Consider the following 19954-nt stretch of genomic DNA (forward strand, 5'->3'; position numbering starts at 1 on the left):
AATGCCCAAAAATAGATGATTTGATCAAGAAGATGTGGTACATATACACCATGGAATATTACTCAGCATTCAAAAAAGATAAACACATGCAATTTGCAGCACCATGGATGGCGCTGGAAGGGATCATGCTCAGTGAAATAAGCCAGAAAGAAAAAGAAAAATACCGGATGGTCTTACTCATAGCAGGAATCTAGAAAACTTAAATAAGGGTCCAGGAAAATGAATATCTATAAGAAAGTTAAAATCATAATCAACAAACAACTATGAACCAGAGACACTTTATGAGGGGAGGGGGCGGGGGGGGAGGGATTGGGGTCAAAATAAAGGGGTTGCAATTGTTTGGGGAATATAAAAATAAAAAAATTAAAATAAAAATTCTAAAGAAGGGATGAGGTAATGTAGACTGGGATGCTGAGGAGAGAAGGCGACTTCACAGGAGGCGATGAGTTCATCTTGATTCTGAAAGGAAAGAGATAGTTTTCAGATAGGGAGGACATGTTCACTGATAAACTCATACCTGGATGATACCCTCATCTCCCCCTCCAACTCAAATCTAAGTTATCCAAATGAGAAGCAATCATTTCTTTCATTTAAGGGTAGGGTGAAGAGGTTAGGGGAGAGGCTAGAGCTTCTTCTCAATCTCTGAGGCCTTCATTATTCTTGGATCAATGTTATCTGCATGTCAGAGCAAGTCTTCTTGCTGAGAATCTTTAGGTGGTCTGATTTGAGCACCTTCACATTATAACATGAATGGGAAACTTAAACCTCCCAAAAAGAAGTAGAAAAGGAGATACTAAGGAGGAAACAAATCAGTCACAAAATTTGAAAAAGTGTGAAATTAGCAATAATTAGAAATCTTGCCACATGCAAGATTTCTATATATATATCGTTTGAACTCGAAACCGGAAAACCACCTCTTGTTCCAAAAAAATCTACAGCTCAATTGCTACTGTCAGTGATTTTATTCTTGGGTTTGGTAATCTAAGTAGCACATTGGTTAATTAATTATATTTAAAATTACAATGATACTTAAAATTCCTCCCTTAAAAATTAGATTATTCCTGATGTTATGGAAATTCCTGACCTTGGCCAAGTCTCCTGATGCAATTTGGCAGTCACAAGTTTCTTTTTAGGGCTATAAAAATGTTCATAGATTATGATTAACATCAGGATACTGAACAGAAGATTGGTATAGCAATAAGAAAATGGAGACAAAAAGTTTATTATGACTTTGGGGAGGGAAAGGGTATTCTGGCTATGGGAAGCTATGTGAATCATAGAAAAAATCATGAGGGGGCCTCCCCTGGTGGCGCAGGTGGTTGAGCATCACACTGTGAAGCTGTCCGCAGCCTCTGCAGTGCCGGTTCGATCCCCGCCTGCCGGAAACCAGTGCATGTTCCTAAGTTGCTCAGTTGTACTGTGAGGATTAAATATAGAATATAACATTGTCAAAGGTGCAGAATGTGAGGGTGGCCAACTGGTCCCACAAGTAATGATAATCTCTTTTGGCTCTTATATAGAAACTTTGGAAATAATGTGCTCATTGGAAAGAATGAATCTAGATAAGCAAGGCATCTGGCTCTGGTTTGATGGGGATAAAGGGAAAGAAATGTGGAGTAGATTTTGCATTTTGTGGAATGTGTCAAAAAAGAAACTCTTACATCAGTGACAATGGATTTGTAACAGGGTGGTCCCCAGGAAAGGGGGAGGTTCCCTGCCCCACCCAAGGGAGGGTGGAGCTGAGCAGGAAGAGGAGAAGCTGAAGAGGAGACTGAGGAAGGAAGCAGGATGGAGCCAGGAGACCTGGAGGAGGCACATGGAGCCTAGAGACACGTGAAGAAACTGCGCTTGTCTTTTGGTCGTGGACTGGGTGACACAGATGTGGGTGAGACCGTGGGGAGGTGACCATGGCAGCTTTTATCTTGATGTTGATTTTGCTCTTTTCCTTCCGGGCTTGTCTGGTTGTTTCTGACTCTTTTCTGTGGGTCCCCACTGGAAGATGCTTTAGACTTGTGGCAGGCTTTGGGGCCTTGTTCTGGGCCGATCCCATATGGATGGACTTTTACCCACGAGGGGACGGGTAACTTTGGGTGCTTCATTTAGAAACTGGACTCTTTGCCTTACCTGTATTGTTTCCTAGTTTTATTAAAGATCCTTCCCATTAAAGTCTCATATGTTTTGTGTTGATGCGGCAGATGGCAGAACCCATTTAGAATGGGCAGGTTTGCGGGGCTTGGACTGCCCCTCTCCCTGTCCTATAACAGATTGACTTCAAAATTGTGACATGCATCGCAGATTATGTGGGTGAATTTTTCCTGTGAGCATAACCATTTTATATCTCCGGTTCACTCTTAAGTCAGTCCACTTGTGGTCCATTTCCTCTGTATTTGGTTTAAAGCTGAGGGCAAAGATAAAATCAGCTTAGAGAGGAAGTTGACAATTTGGTAAATAGCTTTGGCTGTTTCTCTTTCAGGCAATAGAAAATATGCCAAAGATCAAAGCCATGAATAATGCTTCTCCAGGAAATAAGTTTCCTGTTATTATCTCAGAGGGTCTTGAATATTCAAAATTGCCTACCAGATAGCCACAGGGAGACTCAGGAAGAACTGACCTTTCTACCTGCCTGAGATTTGGAGCTATGGAGGCCGCTTCTCTGTGCTGGATAACAGCAAGACTCAGCGAGGGGAGCAAGGACAGTGCAAACTAGTGGTCTTGATTTCTCTGCTTGTAGAAATTCCAGGGGCTCTTATTGCCTTCTATGGAACGTCTATCTCAGGTGATGAACAGAGTAGAAAAGACAAAACTTTATATGCTGATGAAATGATACATGGATAGAAAGGGCAAGACTGGTTCGTGTGTATTTTTATTTTAATTAAAAAGCATGTTGCTCTTTTCTGGATCTCATTATTAGTATTACAGTAATTGGCCTAGTGTATACATTTATTTTGCACAGAATAACTTAAACTGGTAACTTTTATTTTTTCCTTAAGTCTATATCATCTTAAGTCTATATAATGTCTACCTCCCCTAATTTGGTTCTATTTTGTAATAAAATAAACTACTTCTATTTTCAATAGAATTGACTCTTTAGTTTATTGATAATTTGAAAAATTCATCTAGAGTATTGTATGCCCATCATTGTGCTAAGAATTATAAGACAGAGAGGGACTTGATATACAAAATTCCTAGACTTTTTAGATATAGTGGTTCTATCAGTTTTTATTTTGTATGCAATTAAAATATATTGTACATTTTGTTTGACTTTCCAAATACATTTTAGTTTCTGAGGAGTTAGTGTTTAATACTTAGGCAATGGCCCCTAAAACAGGGTAAAGTATCCAGTATGAATTCCTTTTGATTGATTGTCCCCTCTGATCAATTTTAAGTGTTCTGTATATATTGAGGTACAGTTACTATTTCTGTGCCCCCAGGGCATTCTTTTCTATGCTGTGTCTTCCCTTTTGAGCTGAGTCCTGATTCTGACTTCCGATGGAAAAGAGGTCAAATGAGATAGACTTAGAGAATGGGGAATTTTGAGAAAGCCCTGCAGAGCAGACTGAGCATAGCCAAGCTAACACCAGGAAAGAAGGATCACCTTGGGCCATCACCCGCAAGTGGCTATAGTGTCTTCTGCCACGTCTTCATAAGTGGCAATCGTGGCCTTTCTTTGATTCTTCTCATTTTCGCTCACTCAGTGTCCAGCACTTCAGTGAGGCCCATCAATACTGCTTTCATCATATATCCCCCCCCCACACCACTGAACACGAGCACTGTAGTTCAGATCCCTGTTCTTCATCGGCACTTTACAATAGTCTCCATACTATTCGAGTCTCCATTCTTGCACCTTCTTCACAAAACAGCCAGTGGTCTTTTAAAAAACACAAAGCATTTTCTGTTACTTCTGTGCTCAAGCATCCTTTTTTGACTGAACATCATTAAAATAAGATTCCCACTTCTCAGCAGGAAGCTTGGTCTACAAGGTCCTACATGAACTGGCCCTTGGCTGCCGTAGCAACCTCATCTTCTGACCTCTCCCACCCCTGCCACTTCAGCCACTCTCTCCTTGCTGTCCTTGGAGCACACCAGTTTATTCATACAACAGAGCTTTTGTGCTTGCTATTTCTTCTGCTCGAAATCATATCCCTAGGTTTTCAGATGGCTGTGATGCTTACTTCATTTAGTTCTCTGCTCAAGTTTTATCTTCTCTGAGAGGCCTTGGTGGTTCACACGTTTGAATATATGCCTAGTCATTCTCTTTCTCTTTTCCATGCTTTATTTCTTTTACACTTTTTAAAAATTGAAATAGCATTGATTTACAACACTTTTATGATTTAGAGTAACAGGCTCACATGGTGGAGGATTATGATGGAGATGGTATGGTAAAATACATCTGAGATATGTGCTGTTCTTTTAAATTTATAATACTTATATCTGAGATTATAGTCTTCATTTGCTTACTTATGGTTTTTCTCTACTAGAAAATAAACTAAATGAGGTGGCGGTTTTGTACCACCACCTTGTTATCTGGTGAAATACAAACATGAAGTTTTTTAGAACTAAAATTTGAGTTTGTTCCTGACAAAGTGCTGTGGTAGTTGATGAAAGATATACTACTGCATCAGTTTTAGCAAAGGCCAACCCTCCAACCAGAATCAAAAGTCCAGTGAATCACTCAGTACATTTTCTTCTTAATAACCACTAAGAGAAAATGAAAACTTGTCATTTTGCCATTAAAGCATGCACATTGCTGAGGTTTCCATGGGCTTGCTGTGCACACGTATCTTTTAAAATGAAAATGTTCTTTGTGTTAAGAGCATGATCAAGGTAGACTATAGCAGGATGTAACTGCAGTAGTTGGTATGTCAGTAATTCTTAATATAAAAAGAATTTCAGTTTTTAAGATTTAACAGGATACCTCCAATTTTACATTTATTGTCATACTTCATATGCTCCTATTTTGGAAATATTTACCAACTGTGCTGATCAGACTGCATTTAATTCCTATGGAGAAATGGTCTAACTTAAAATTTGTGGTCCTCGGGAAAGATAGGAATTTATATTTTGATTTCAGATTATTTGAAAAGCTTGATTATCTACCATGGACGTTTGTATTTTTTTTTTTTCTGACATTTGTGTTTCATTATTGCAGGCAGTAAACAGAAAAGATGACTTTGCATGTTTTTCCCTGTGTCTTGATCAATGAAACCAGCTTAAGTTACTTTTTCAAAAGAAATAGTCACACAAAATCGATATAAAGAAATAAATTGGGTCTATTTATTCTTCTTTCCTTACTACAAGAATATATCTGACCTTGGATATAAAAACAAAGATATTTCTTTGCTGTTACTTCACATGGAGGAATTTTCAATTTCATTTGGGGAATGATTAGATGTGTCTTCTATTGCTGTTACAACTGTCACTCTACTGGGGGTACCCCCAAGTAAGCTGGAGCAGGGCTTTTCAACTAGAAAATAGTGATGTGAAATGTATGACCCCGAGATGTTATCCTTTTGGATGTCACAGATTGATTTCTAAATTTTACAATGTTGAGGTTACTCTAAATAGACCACTGAGAGTACCTATATATATAATAAAGATCCAGATGAAGTTTTTTATTGGTTTGCTTGCCTGAAATGATGGGAAACTGCCATCAATAGGTCAATTATTTGTGCCTGAAATTTTCAAGGTAGAAAATGCCTAAAAAAACTATAAAAAGGGATCTGAAAAGGGACCAATATTCAGAATCCCTTGAAAACATGGGCCAAGAGAGGAAAATGTACTTTCAAACTCTTGGGCAGTAATAAGCATTAAAGTCAGAACAAACTGTACATTATAGAAGTCACACAGGACAGAAGAATAAGCAGCTGGTGGGGGAAAGGTAGGGGCTGTTTGTTAAACTGACATTTGTGGCTCAGTTTTACCAGCATTCCCAAGTAGATTTAGAATAATAAAGGAAAAAAATATCACTTTTATGTGTGATTCTTTTGATTAGTGCTTTCTAAAGTTATTGGAGGTAGATCACAATGGGAAAATTGAAGCAGGTCAGTAGTTCTCAAAACAGAACCCTTCATCATTTAGCTTGGCTGGGCTGGACTGTAAGTCTTATTGCCATGAAAATTTCGTGTTTGGGAGAAAATGTCCATGTCACTAAGGCAGCAGGGTATACCATTCAATAAATTCAGGGCTCTCTTTTGTCAGTGTGTAACACTGAGGATAAATTACAATAACCAAGACTTGCCCCTTTACTAAAACCAATCTGCAAGCAGATTGAAATAAAGACTCTTGAAATCTATTATTTAAGGCACCTAAATGGCTAGGAATCCACAAGTAGGTAATTCCAGATTTGGCATCCATAGTTTCTACAAATGTCTTCTCTATACATAAGCAGATTTGCACAAATTCCATGCAGCTAAAGAATAGCAGAGAGTCACAGTGTCATGTCATTGTCTTTCGCAGGAGCCATTCTTCAAAGCTTTAGATCCAGTGTTTTCCTTTCCTGTTAATTTGCGTGGCTGCTTCTTGATGGTGGTGATTTTCTGTGTTTTATGCTTTGAGTGATTCATTTTTGTAGCACTCTCCTCCTCTTCTTTATTTACACAGATATTGCTAAGCTCAGTGACATTTGACTGTGTTTTTGCTTGCTGGGTCATGGAATGCAGAAGCCATGTGTGTATTATTAAGTGCATCTATGAGTGATGGTCATGACATCATGTCGAATCACAGGGTCAGCCTCTCTCATCATGTCACATCACATCATGGTTGACATAGACACACAACTCAATTCTGAGCTCTAGGAATAATTGGGGACTGTCACAGCAGTGCTTTCAGACATAGGCATGAGAGAAGGCTGACCTCTCTGTGCTCTGTGTTCTGCCACTGCAGATACAATCAACTCCGTTGGAAGTTGTGTGCATGTTTATTAATATTTCAATGAAAAACAAAGCATCTGCACAAGTCAGGAGTTTCCTTTCTGCATTTCTCTCATGATCATGAGGCAGTCCTCTCCTGTGTTTATTGTTGTTGGTAAGATCTAATTCCTGGAACCAGGTATTAATCGAAAGGATTCTGTTGATGGAAAGAGCTGTATGATAGTTATTTGGGGCTTGCAATGTGACAATTAAACTAAAGCTATTCAAGAAGAGCTAGACTAGGCCATGGAGTGATTATTTCTGCAGTGTCTCCATTGTAAAAATCAATCCAACCTGATACATTAGGCTTCTGTTACTTGATGAATTGAAAGTGTAAATCCATAACCAGTAGCACTGAGTACTTCCAGCTTTTAATCCTGCCTTGATTATGAATTCAGTTCCTGAATATAAATCACCAGATTCCCTTTACTTGTATGCCTCCATCCTTCCCAGGCTTTCCATTTCAGCAGTTAATAAAACAAGAAAACAAATCTGAATGAAATAAGGTTCTAGAAAATTAATGTACATAGTTCATATTATCCAAGTAGTTCCTTTTGTAGTGCTCCAGTAATACTGAGGAACCTACAATAATGGTAAGAGATGAACATGTTTACTCTGCTGTCATTAGATTCTGAAGCTATCACCAATGGAGAGATAGGATGTCTTTTTTGTACAAACTGTTACCTGCCTCCATGGTAAACTTAAGGAGTGTTGGAAGCTTTACCATGGTCATCAAAATAGTTCACTTTAATGAACACTGGGAAGTTTTCTATATTTCTTTTAGCCCCCACCCCTGCCATTTGTAGCCTTACAGCTCATTTTCCGCCCAGTATATAATGTTCTTCTTTATGTTACTCTTTCATTCACTATCAAAACTTCCTCTTCTAGCTATGCTTGACTAATGTGCTATTCTTCTCAAGAAATTTAATAGGAATTAAAAACTTAAGCTTAAAAATGAAATAATGGTCATTGGATAAGTGAAATGCATGCTAGGAAACGGGGTTAAATTGGTTAACCCTGGAATTTTAAATATGATCAAATGGTCTAGTCTACTTTTTATTTAAGTTTAGCCTTGTTCTGTAACATGACCCCAGAGTATTTACATTGCCATTATTTGATATTATTCATACCATCTCTGGCAGGGTGTTTTTTTTAACATGATATTATGAAAGAGATCTCAATATTCAGCATGGCTAATGTCACCACTAGTCAAAATATTCTAATGAGAACTTAGATTACATAAAATATTGTCTCAATGAAGGGCACTAATAATCCTTTTGTTATCTGCATTGATCACACTGCGTCTGGGACATTGGGTTCATGTTTAGATACCATTCTGTATGAGTGCATTGTGGATCATTTCAGTTGGATTATAAATAAAAGATCAAATTTACAGATGTCAACAAAGAAACATATTTGCTTACCTTTAGGACATAGGGTTTACTGCAATAGATCAAACAATTTCTGGAAAAGTCTTTCTGATGTGAGGTAGGGGTGAGGTTTGAATGAGGTTAGAATTGGCATGGGGGTCAGAATGACGTAAGTATGAGGTTGGAGTAAGCATGGGATATACACAGGGTGGTGTTGCAATGAGTAAGGGTGAGCTTGGGGACAAGTTTAAGGTGTTGTGGGGATGGGAAGAAGTCATCGAGTAGTGTAAAAAAGCCCAAGAAACACTCTTAAGATTTTGTGGATTGACAAATCCCTGTGAATACAGGACCCAGTTCATGCTAGTCAGCAAAACATATGACAGTCAACCTAACAGCAAATGAAGCCAACTATAGCTGATTGTACTGACCTTTTTATTTTTTTTTTAACTGTTCATTATATTCAGTTATTTGACATGTCCTTTGCATCACTAATTTCCCAAATACAGAAAGGGAGCAGAGTAAGACATTACAGAAACAAGAATTATCCAAGGTATGCTTGAATAAAGTGGAAGATGTGTAGAAAAAAGAAAAATTTGGAAGCTATTGTTCTTACCACCTAATAGTTGAAATGAGGGGCATAATGTGGAAGAAACAGCGGACTTGGTCTTCACTTCACCAGCAATGTTACAATGGGTGTGTGGAAATTGTGGAAGGTATTTGAGAGAACTTTGTAATAATGAAGGCCATGTAATGATGGAATAAGCACCCTCATAATCTGGGAGTATGTGTGTGTAAAAAGTGGCTGGGGGGCAGTGTATTTCATCAGTCTGCCTGTTCTGTTCCCCGCTCTGGCTCTGGTGAATTTTCTCACCCTCCCGTGCTTCTGACTATACCCAGTGCTTGTACAAATAAATAAATCTTGGAAAAAAAAAAAAAAGAGGCTGGGGGACTAAAGTCAGGAATGTCATCAGAGGATCTCTACGTCCCTTTAAAAACTATGATTCTGTGAAGTTTTGATTTTTCAATCATTTTAGCTCTAAAATTTCTTCTTGGAAGAGATCACTGAGTTTCTATGAGATAAAAACAAGGTGAAGAAATTAGTGTCTTATTAATTAACTTTTTCCTTAGTCATTATCTTCTCTTGACTGTTAAGGGAAACATATTGAGAAAAATTGAGGAATTGATCAGAAGATGCTGACAAATACATTCTGTTTTCTGCTGGATGAGAAATATCTAACCAGGAAAAGGAAGATTTATAATACGACTAACAGAGTTTTTGGAGTATTCTTATTTGATGCTCCCCAAACTATTACTGACCATCATTTCTTTATATTTCTATTTTTGCTCATTTAAAAAAAAAAACAGTTTGAAGCTCCAGCTGCTAAGCCAGGAATGCTCTTTTTCACTGGCAACATTTTCCTCTGTTGGCAGAATCCACAGGCAATTGCTTTGATGTTTTTTGGAGTTACATTTGGTGTCTGTCATAGTTCATGCAAAGATAAGCTGATTGGGTTGTCTAGTTGGTCCCAGATGCTTTTGGCTTTAATGCTCCATCAATTCTCTTTGAAAATGAAGTCCTGGGCCAATCTCATCTCTCAAGGGACATTTGCAGATGACTTGTTCATGATCAAAAGGCAACATAATTTCCTGATGCCCATATGCTTTCTCTGGAACTTCCTGTGATGCCCTCAAAACTGATGTTTCTTATAAGTGGGCAACAGATTGTCACTTAGAAAAGATTTGAACTTTAGAAATATTTCCTCAAGAGTTCCTGTAAGTAGGAGTCAAGAGGTTCAAGAGGTTTGAACTGGTTTTTAAGAGCTCCAAGGAATATGTTCTAGAACATAGAGCTATCAAAATCACCCCCCTACGTGAAACAAAACCAGAATTTATGCAATTTACAATTGCATCATGATTATAGTAGGTAGGGATTCATAGAGTAGACGTTCTCTCCATTTTTCAGATTTTTGGTCTTAAAGGTAACATGATTTATATATTCCTAGGCAGATTTATTTACAATAATTTTATTTCAAGAATTTCAAGGAACTAGGAATATTAGTGATATGGTCTTAGACAACATAGATTTGTTGGAACTTAAGTTCTAAAAATTGACAAAAAATAACCAAATGACATTTTGAATTCTATCCTGCACCCTGTGTGCTATACCCTTCTCTTAGGGTCACGCATTAAAGGCAGATGAAGATCCTTATGTTTTCTTCATTTGTTTTCAAGAAAGACATGTCCATCCAGAGGAGAGGCTGAGCAACAGGAGAGCTCTGAGAATGAAAATCAGTGCTTTTTTGAGGCGGTCTCAATGGAACACTATGACACTTAAATAATAGGCTTTTTTCAGTTGACTTTCTGAGTCTTATTCTTCCCGTGACTTTCAAACTATTTTTTACTTTTGGCGGGGGGAAGAATATTTGTACTAGCCTTGTGTACTGCTTTGGCTGAAGTGGATCCTTTCATATGTGAAGGCAGAGGTATGATAAAATCCTTAATTATCACAGAGGAATAGCACACGCAACCCTGTAATAATGCTTTCATTTACATAAGGGAGAGAGAGAGATGAAGGAGGACAATATAGATCAAAATGCTTTTTGGATAGTTTCAGGGAACAAATCATTTTTCCATCCTTTTCTAGCTTAAACAAAGCAATTGGAATTACATGAAAAGCCCAGAAGTACAAATGGGGAGAACAAAGAGCCACCTGTCAGCTACCTGTTCTTACCACTTCTCTAGTCACAATTCAACCTTCGCTCTCCAGGGTTATGAGAGTGTTAGATATTGTTTGACAGATGTGTATGTCCTGTATGTGGTCTTCATTAGGAAGGAAACCAACAGACTGGAATAGTGAACCAATCATAATGATAAATTTACATAGTACTTTTTGTACATGATCTAATGTATTTCAACAAACCAGTTTGATATTACTAGCATTAATTTATAAAAAAAGTAATTGAGGCTGCATCCATTGCCCAAGTTCATAGACTTGGTAAATAACAGAGCTTGGATTTCACTCAGCCTGACTCAGAGGTGATGATAAAATATAGCTCTTCCCAGTGCCTCTGTTTTATTTCTGATGGGCAAGATAAATTGCCTTCTCAGTGTCATAATTGTTCTCTTGCTCAGCAGGTACCATTTAGATTTCACTTGTTTAAGTGTGCACTTGAGAGAGCTTCCAAACCATTACCTATCTCTGCTTCCCAAAGATATATATCTCAGAAGTAAAAAGAAAGGTTCAAATGCATGAAAAGTAGGTGTCACTTCCCTATATCTAATTATCTGTGGGCATCTCTTTCTGGATATTTTACAGGAACCTCAAATTTAGGAAGTCAAATATTAAGAATTTTTCCTTCCTATTCTGATACTTCTGCTTCATTTCTTCCTATATTCTATGACTGCATAGGCCTCCACCCAATCTGCTAAACTCTAAACTTAGGATTCATTCTAGAGGTCTGTCCTTTAACTTTCTCTTATCTGATCTCTCTTCGTATTCCTACAACTAGTGCTATATTTCAAGGTCTATCCCTTTTTCCACCTGGATTATATAATATTGTGCTGCTGATCTCCCCATCCACAATACCTCTTTAATCCAGACTCTCACTATTAGAGACAGAACTATTTAAAAATAATGTGGGGTTTTAGTCCCTTGTTTAAAATCTAACATGGAAGGTCAAATCTACAGTCTCATTTGCTTGCCATTTTCCAGCTTTCCACTGTGTCATGCCCTTTTGGCATCCCAGTCTGAAGGCAAACATAACTACTTGAAATTCTCCAAATTTATCATTTTCTTTTATTTTTTGTAATAAGACACATTTTGTCATGCCCTGCTCATTCTCCCCTATGTTCACCTAGGACTTCCTACTTGTCTTACAGGATTCAGCTCAAGAATAAACTCTTTTACAAAATTAACGTGCGTGTGCGTGCACATGTGTGTGTGTGTGTGTGTGTGTGTGTGTGAGAGAGAGAGAGAGAGAGAGAGAGAGAGAGAGATCGATCTCCACCCAAACATTCTCCTTCCTGCCTCCTCTCTGTAGTCAGATGCCTATCACTGCAGGCAATAAGTAACTTCCCTCCTGCCCACCTTCTCTCCCCCTCCTCTGCCTTCCTCCCTCCTCATTTTCTGTTTCCCTTGTCTACATTGTAATTTCTGGCAAAGACGTTTGTCTTTTTTCTCTTAACAGCACCAAGGTCTAGTACTGTGCATGGTTCATAGTCAGTTCTCAGAAACTTTCTTGAAACTCGTAAGTTGAGAGTGAAAGAAAAAAAATCTCGAGTCCAAAGTCTCAAAAGGACATCAGATTGGCAATGATTTAAAGGCATAGATAGAATGAACTAGTTTAGATCTTACACAATTTACATTTATTGTAGTTAAGAAGCTGTGTGTGTAGGAAGACCTGTATTTACTCTACAAAGATAGTCTGAAAGTTCCTTTTCTAAGTATTTCTACATGAATGTTAATTTTTTAATGAATGTACCTAAATGTGGGTCTAGAAGAAAATTGCTTAGCCTAAAACAGTGGCAAAACAATGATATCATTCCTAATAAAGTGGGTGAGTTATATTAACAAGAACTTGGCTCTAATTAAAGCAGTTGATAAAACTTATTTTCTCATGTTTATTACAAAATTATATAACATGAACCAGTGTAATGGCAAGCATCTCAGAAAATTAAAAATAATTCATTAAATAAATGAGATACAATTAAAGCAAAACATTTTAGAAAAATCAAACATCTAAAACCTGGTGCGCTGAATTGTCGGTATACATTTGCATGTGTTCATAATTTATTTTCCCCAACTCTCTGTATTTAGCTCATTTGAAAATCATCTATGAGTTGCAGCTGTTGCCAAGTCATAAGTGTTTCTATATTCTGAGATAAGAATCAATTTAGATTCCAGTGCCCAAAAACATAATCAAGTTGTATATAAACTTCTTTGCTTCAGGGCAGTGTGGTAATTGAGAATGTACGATCAGAATAACCCGGGGTTTGTAAGAAATCATATGCATCATTCTTTCTTCCTTTGTTTTTTCCATAAACACTCTGTATTAAGCGTACCTTTTACAGTCCACTATTGGATAATCTTTTTTTTTTCTTCCTTAGCTTCATGTTTGTATGGTTGGAGTAAAGAGCATATTGTCTAACAAATGACAATTTTAAACTGGAACTAAGCAAAAACCAAGGCATAAACACCATTTTCCCATGGCATTTCCATATTTGGGATATCAAAGATTATAGTGCTTTTACGTCTTTAGTGAGGGCAGATGGGTTCTGCAACTCAGATGTGTGGCCATCTTACCTCACATAGGGCTTTGCATAAATATGGATAAGTTGTTTTAATTTAGTAAATGATTCTCAGGCACTGTTAGAATCACACTGATTGAGTACAGTCTTTCAAATCGTATTTGACCCAATTGCATTTGCTAACATTTGCTGATGGTGGTGACAGTGCCCCAGTGGTTTGTTGTTTATACTCTATTCCACATATGCCTGAGCCTACTAAGCACATTCAGAATTTCTGAGTAATTCTCCCCCCATCCCCCCATCTCTCTCCTTTCCTTTTCTTTCTTTCTGCTCTTTTCCCCTCTCTCACGTACTAGATTGGTCAATCAAGTAATATCCTAATACTCAACAACTGTTGAGTTCCTCAATACTCTGCCTGTAACTTACCCATCTATGCCATTTTTTTTTTTAAGGAAGAAAACTATGCCCCTGTTGAAAATTCTTTCTATCACTTCCCCCTCTTTTCCTCACTCTGCTATCCCTCCTCCCTCATGTGGTAGATGTTAGCATTTATTGAATAGATATTAAGTGCCAGATGCTTTAATAGTTACATATTATTACATCAATTTAAAAAGCCACCCTGTGAAACAGAATCAATACCTCTATTGCATCCATGAGAGAGAGAGTCCAGAGTAACTTGTCTAAAGTTTAGAGCTAGTAAGTAGATGAGCCACAAACAGAATCTTGTTGTGCCTGACTTAGTCTGTTCTTTTATTGCTTTTTAAATTTACTTTTAATTTTCTCAATATTTTAATTTAATTTAAAAATTCCAAAAGTTTAGAAATCAGGACACTGAACTTGTTACGAGGGCTTTTTTTTTTTTTATGGTTATGACATCTTTAATGTAGGTTTGGATTTCAGAGAAATTACTTTTCAAAATGAATTTGTAGAAAAGTGGGGAGTGCACATGTAAAAGTGATTATTTCCAGAATTCAATTGAATGCTTATACTTACATAATTAAAACAATAATGGGAACATAAAATATTTTGATGGTGCTTAGGGTTTTCTTCTTTGTTTTAGAGCAATAGATTCCTTTAAGGATCTATTTAATAAGAGACCTTTACAAATTGAACAAATGCAGAGTTCTCTCTCCCAGCTGGACTAGAATGTCAGCTATCTGCACTCATTTTGAATGATGGGATTGTCATTTAGGTTGGTATTTGAAATCAAACTATTGCTGTGAATTTCTGAATTACAAAGTGAGAAGAGAATGGTTGATTTATCAGGCAGATAAGGAAATTATCTTCCAATCCTTTCCCTTAAGTGTCTTAGTTTAGAGGTCATGAAGTATTTTTCCTAGTTTTGAGCAACATCAGATGACTTATTAATTAAAATAATTAAAATATTTTCTCTTTTCCAAGTAGTGGATATTTACTCAGATCCCAGTATGTACTTAACACTATGCCTGATGTTATGGAGAATATAAATATACTCATGAGATATGACATTTGACATCAATAAATCTACAAGCCAGTTTGGTTTATATTGAAATATCTATCAGCTTTTGAAGATCAGGAAGGGAAAAATCTCAGGTGTAAACTATGTAAGTAAAGTTCCACCTTTCTCTGTGGAAAATTTTTGTTTTATTAAGCAACACACTCATAAACTCAAACATAAAATGATAAATATAAAAACAATGGTTTTCCCACTCTCACAGTGTGATACTAACTTAGCGGGTAATCTAGGTTGCAGCAGTTCCTAATTGCAGCAGAACCTATCTAGAAAATAGTTAAAAGTTTCTAATATGGCAAAGATGCCTTTGAGTAGTAGGATACTGTAACTATAATTTTAACATTCTTATTATTGAAGGTATATATGTGAAGGTGTGGAGCAAAGTAACACGAATGACACAGAATAGTTTATGAAGAAATTCATGCAATAAGTATCTCAATACTATATCATAAAAGATAATAGACATGTCACCTATTCCTGTCATCATAAGACTACACAAATATTCATAATCAGATTTAGAACTTGGATCTTTCACCTTCCTAATAATTAGTAGGTAAAAGCATATTACAATAGCTTGGCTGTTACCTTGTTTGTTGATGGTATATTTTAGATAAAAGGTTAAGAAGTAATTGTTAGAGTGAAAATTGAATGCTTATACTTTGTTACTTTGAATGCTTATACAATTGTTAGAGTAATTGTTAGCCATGAAAAATCAATGATAAGAAAGAGAAGGGAATATACATATTTTAAAATGTAAAGGTATTAGACCACAAAACTTTTGTGAAAACTTTCTGGTGTGGGATTGATAGATCACATTGCCTATTCCCATAATACTAGTCTATATCATGAGGTTAATAAATATTCCAAACATTTACTTATCATGCTTCATAGCATTCACAAATTATTTTTTCTTTTATGGGCAGATTGTTGGTTTAGAAAGTCTGGGAAAATCATTACTATTTATTCAGTAATACTTAATAAACATTTTAAAATATTCTCTAAGTTTTGTCTAAGCTTAGATTAGAAAGTACATAAAATTCAAACATATTTAGTTTTTAATCGATTTTATACTATGTATATTTATACAATTGTTGAAATCAAGCTACTTAATTATGTTAAAAATCAGTAATATCAACAGTATGGCATTGTTTTAGAGATAGAGGTATAACCCCTAAAATGGCTTGTCGCTTAACCTGCACTTTATTTCCCTATTTCTTAGAATAGAGAAGCTGACCTTGGCCTCAGCTGTCTCTTGAGATTACTTGAAAGAAACAAAGGCCTGATCTGCTAAGGTCACCCTAAAAACCCATTAAAAATGTATTAAAGACTTGAGTTAGTAGAAGGCAGATAGAAAATATAAGTATCCAAATAGAAAATAGGATATTGTGGTGTAACAGGAAACATAGGTGTATAGCCATGAAAAATCAATGGAAGTAACTCAAAAAGGCAATAAATCTCTCTTAAGGAATATCGTCGTATTTTTTGAGCCTGCAACTGTAACCCACATTAAAGTTTTTATCTGATGAGTTAAAAGTTCCTTGCACTTTTATACCTGGTAACAAATTAAGAGTGTTTTCTTCAGTGATTGAGTAAAGTAGATGGAGAATTTTTCCTAAGGAAAATCATCCATTAAAGCATTATGTCTTTGCTGTCGTAAAAGCAAGGAACTATATAATTGGTTTCTAGTTTTTATGAGGAGGGACATAATTATGTGACCCCACTGGTCATTTCCCTTTTCAATTCCATGATTCGGAAGGAATAACTATCCCATAGCCCTTATCTCCAGATCATAGGTGTATAATTAGGCAGGTATTAGCTTAAATTCTGTTTGAATCAGAAAGTGTATGAAAATGATTATAGGATAAGGTGGTGTGTGTGGGCTGAATGTTATGTGTACTAGTGAAGTCTAAGAAAACTTTCAGAATGTCTGCAAATTTTGTCCTTTTACTCATATGACTGAAAAAGATCTACTTGTTTTGCTTAATGTCGTTGGTGGGTCCTTTTTTATTCTTGAAAGGATCAAGAACACAGTTTCTAGGGGAAACAATTTCAGAATTTGTGTCTAAATGAGCAGCTAGAGCTTCCAGGAGTGTGTTACCTCTCATGCTATTTCAATTGTGTGTATAGAAATTGTTTCTCATTAATTTTTGCTACTTGTTTATTCCATGATTACTTAACCATTCAGAGAGCTACTGCAGTAAAGGCTGTTTAGTGTTGGAAACATTTATTTTACAAATGTGATCTCTTAAGAGGTAACTCAGCACTTTAGAAACTCACTTGGTGTCTAAAATTTCCCGGCGGCTCCAAGGTGTTTCTAAATTACTTTGGATCACATAAATTTGGTGGCTTTGAAAGTAATGGAGTGAAACCTTCCAAATAGTTTGACAAAATTGGCGATGCTTCAGAAAGAAGAGAGCCAAATGGAAATGTCCCTGTGGAAAATGTACTGCTCAGACAGCTGTAATACAGTGGATGATGACAGGACAATGCATATCATGTTTTCCTTCTATATCAAGGCCGGAGAGCACAGGTTTTGTGGTTCTTTTGTTATGGACCAATCTTGTACTTCATATTGACAGCTCTAATTTAGTTACATGAACTTAATAGAGTCGTTACACTTTCGGTTTCCTAGCCTGAAAATAACCTAGGTGCTTTTCCTCAATATAATTAGAGTTATATTGACGTTACTTGTGAATCAAAGATGTAGTGACTCTACATACTATATATTGTTTTGACAAATACAGCTATGGTTCTTAACTGAGATTTTGACAGTGAAATATAACAACTATGTTTCTATTACATGCTGAAGTTATTCTACATAAGCAGTTATAAAAGGTTCTATTTTCTATCCTATCATTTTATGGCAGAACACTTACAAAGTTTTATTTCATATTGTATCTTGGCATGTAATTTTCAAGAAACCTTTTTTCAGTTCTTATAATCATTAAAGGTGAGATATATTTTCCAGTTATTATATCTAATAGATCACTTACAACTTCATTTTTGGAGTGTAAAGTTTCTAGTTCTTTTTTAATCTTTATATTTAAGGGGAAAACAAAGATTCATAGTTTGTTTCAATTTTTTTCAACAGTCCAGGAAAGTAAAATAAATGGTGTGTCCTGAAATTGAATTTCAAGACTAAATGAAATTTTGTATAAATTTAACATTTTCTACTTCAGAGAATAGAAAGGTTCTATTCTAGTATGTAAGATGATTTATTTGTGTGTTAAATTTATTTTGGTAGGGGGGCAGGAGGTGCAGTGCAGGGTGACAAGAAAGGATAGATTTGATTTTATTTTGTCCCTAACATGGCCAGAGTGTGATTTCCTGCCTTACTTAGGGAAAACTGACCTTAGTGAAAACTGGGGAAGGGGTTTGATGACCTCTGTATTGTAGTAGAAATCAATGTAGACCAAATGAGTGATTTTTTTTATCCTATTCTTTTCTTATTTGAATTATATATGTTTTTGTGCCTGCTAATAATTTAAACACCACGGAAACTTTCCATAATTCTCCTCCTCTATCTTTTAAAGGGAAAGTTACATATACCCTCAGACATGCAAACGTGCACACATCCTGCTACTTAGAGCTGTGTTTGTCACAGATATTGCGTCTGCTGCCTCTTGCTTCCCCCCTCCTCCCTGAGCTCTAGAGGCCATGGCTTTTGGCTCTTTTTAGTTCTTTTGGCAGTTATATATCATCTGATTAATGTTTTTATAGCTGCTTCTATTTTCAGATATTATGCTTCCTACTGTATGAAAGAGCTAGCTAACCATATTATCTATATTTCTCTTCTTCCTGGTGTAGTTTTAAAATATTTTAGTTTCTGTCATTTACTAATATAGCTTCCATTGGTATAATTAGGACTTTTTCTATCAATAACAGAAATTGTTTCCACCCCTAAGTGTTGTTCATTTTTAGTCATAGTTGACTATGGAAAGTTCAAAACAGTTATTTAGCAAGCTTCTGTGTAACAGGTCGGCTATTTATTTTTGAATGGTGCTCTGTGGGCCACCACAAGCCCTTCAGGAGTTTTCATACAAACAATGGTGTTTTTTTTTTTTTCCTTCTGTGTCAGACATTTGAGATTTTATTTAAAATTGAGATAGTTTCTAAGTGACTTAGGTTCTAGCCCAACCCTTCTAGTAACTTGCTAAGTCATTTGTGCTCTCTAAGCTTCAATTTTCACAACAGATCCCAACAGTGGGATTTGTTATTTGTCTGCTCTCATTGTCATTACAAAGTACCACAGAGGAGGTGGCTTAAACAACAAATTTCCTCATGTTCTGGAGTCGAGAAGTCCAAATCAAGGGTTGGTTTCTTTTTCTTGCCTTGTAGATGGCTGTCTTTACTGTCTCCTCATATGATTGTCCTTCTGTGCAGGACTATGTTTTCTCTTCATAAAAGAACACCAATCATATTAAGTTGGAGCTCACACTAATAACCTTATTTGAAGTTATCTCTTTAAAGACCCTATATCTGAATGCAGTCACAGTCATTGAATGATCATTCATCTTTTCACTGTGTCTTATTTGTATAATAGGTATTACTGCCTCTAAATCTTTCCCCCCCTAGCTTTGGGTGCTGTCAACCAAAAAAATTTCATTCATGGTTTGGCACCAAAGGCTGTACCTAATATTAGTAGTAAAAGTCTAAACATGAAGCAGAGGCTTTTGAAAACCTAGCCCAAATTGTCCAAAATGAAATCAAGTCTTAGCACGAGCATTTGGGAGGGACTATGGCTCACATTTCATCCTGTAAATAAGGACAAAGCAGTAGCATATTCACCATACCTGGAGTACGAGCCCAAATTTTACCCTGTCATAGCTGCAGAAAACCAACCTTTAATATCCTCTTCAAATTATAGGGCTGCTTATATGTTCTGCTTTAGCTACACCTTGAAAATCTAAGGTGTCTATTAATACATTTGCAGGCAT

General features: G+C 36.3%; 1 long non-coding RNA gene across 1 annotated transcript in view; it reads right to left on the minus strand.

The window, feature by feature from the left end:
* Positions 1-320: 320 nt before the first annotated feature.
* Positions 321-19954, minus strand: part of LOC129146984 (uncharacterized) — a 138186-nt gene continuing 118552 nt past the window's right edge. The window contains exon 3 of the long non-coding RNA XR_008554432.1: positions 321-459. This is a non-coding gene — a long non-coding RNA (uncharacterized LOC129146984). The remainder of the gene's footprint in view (positions 460-19954) is intronic.

Source organism: Talpa occidentalis, unplaced genomic scaffold (genome assembly GCF_014898055.3).
Source record: "Talpa occidentalis isolate TD23 unplaced genomic scaffold, MPIMG_talOcc4v2.1 talOcc4.5, whole genome shotgun sequence".
NCBI classification, from domain to species: domain Eukaryota; kingdom Metazoa; phylum Chordata; class Mammalia; order Eulipotyphla; family Talpidae; genus Talpa; species Talpa occidentalis.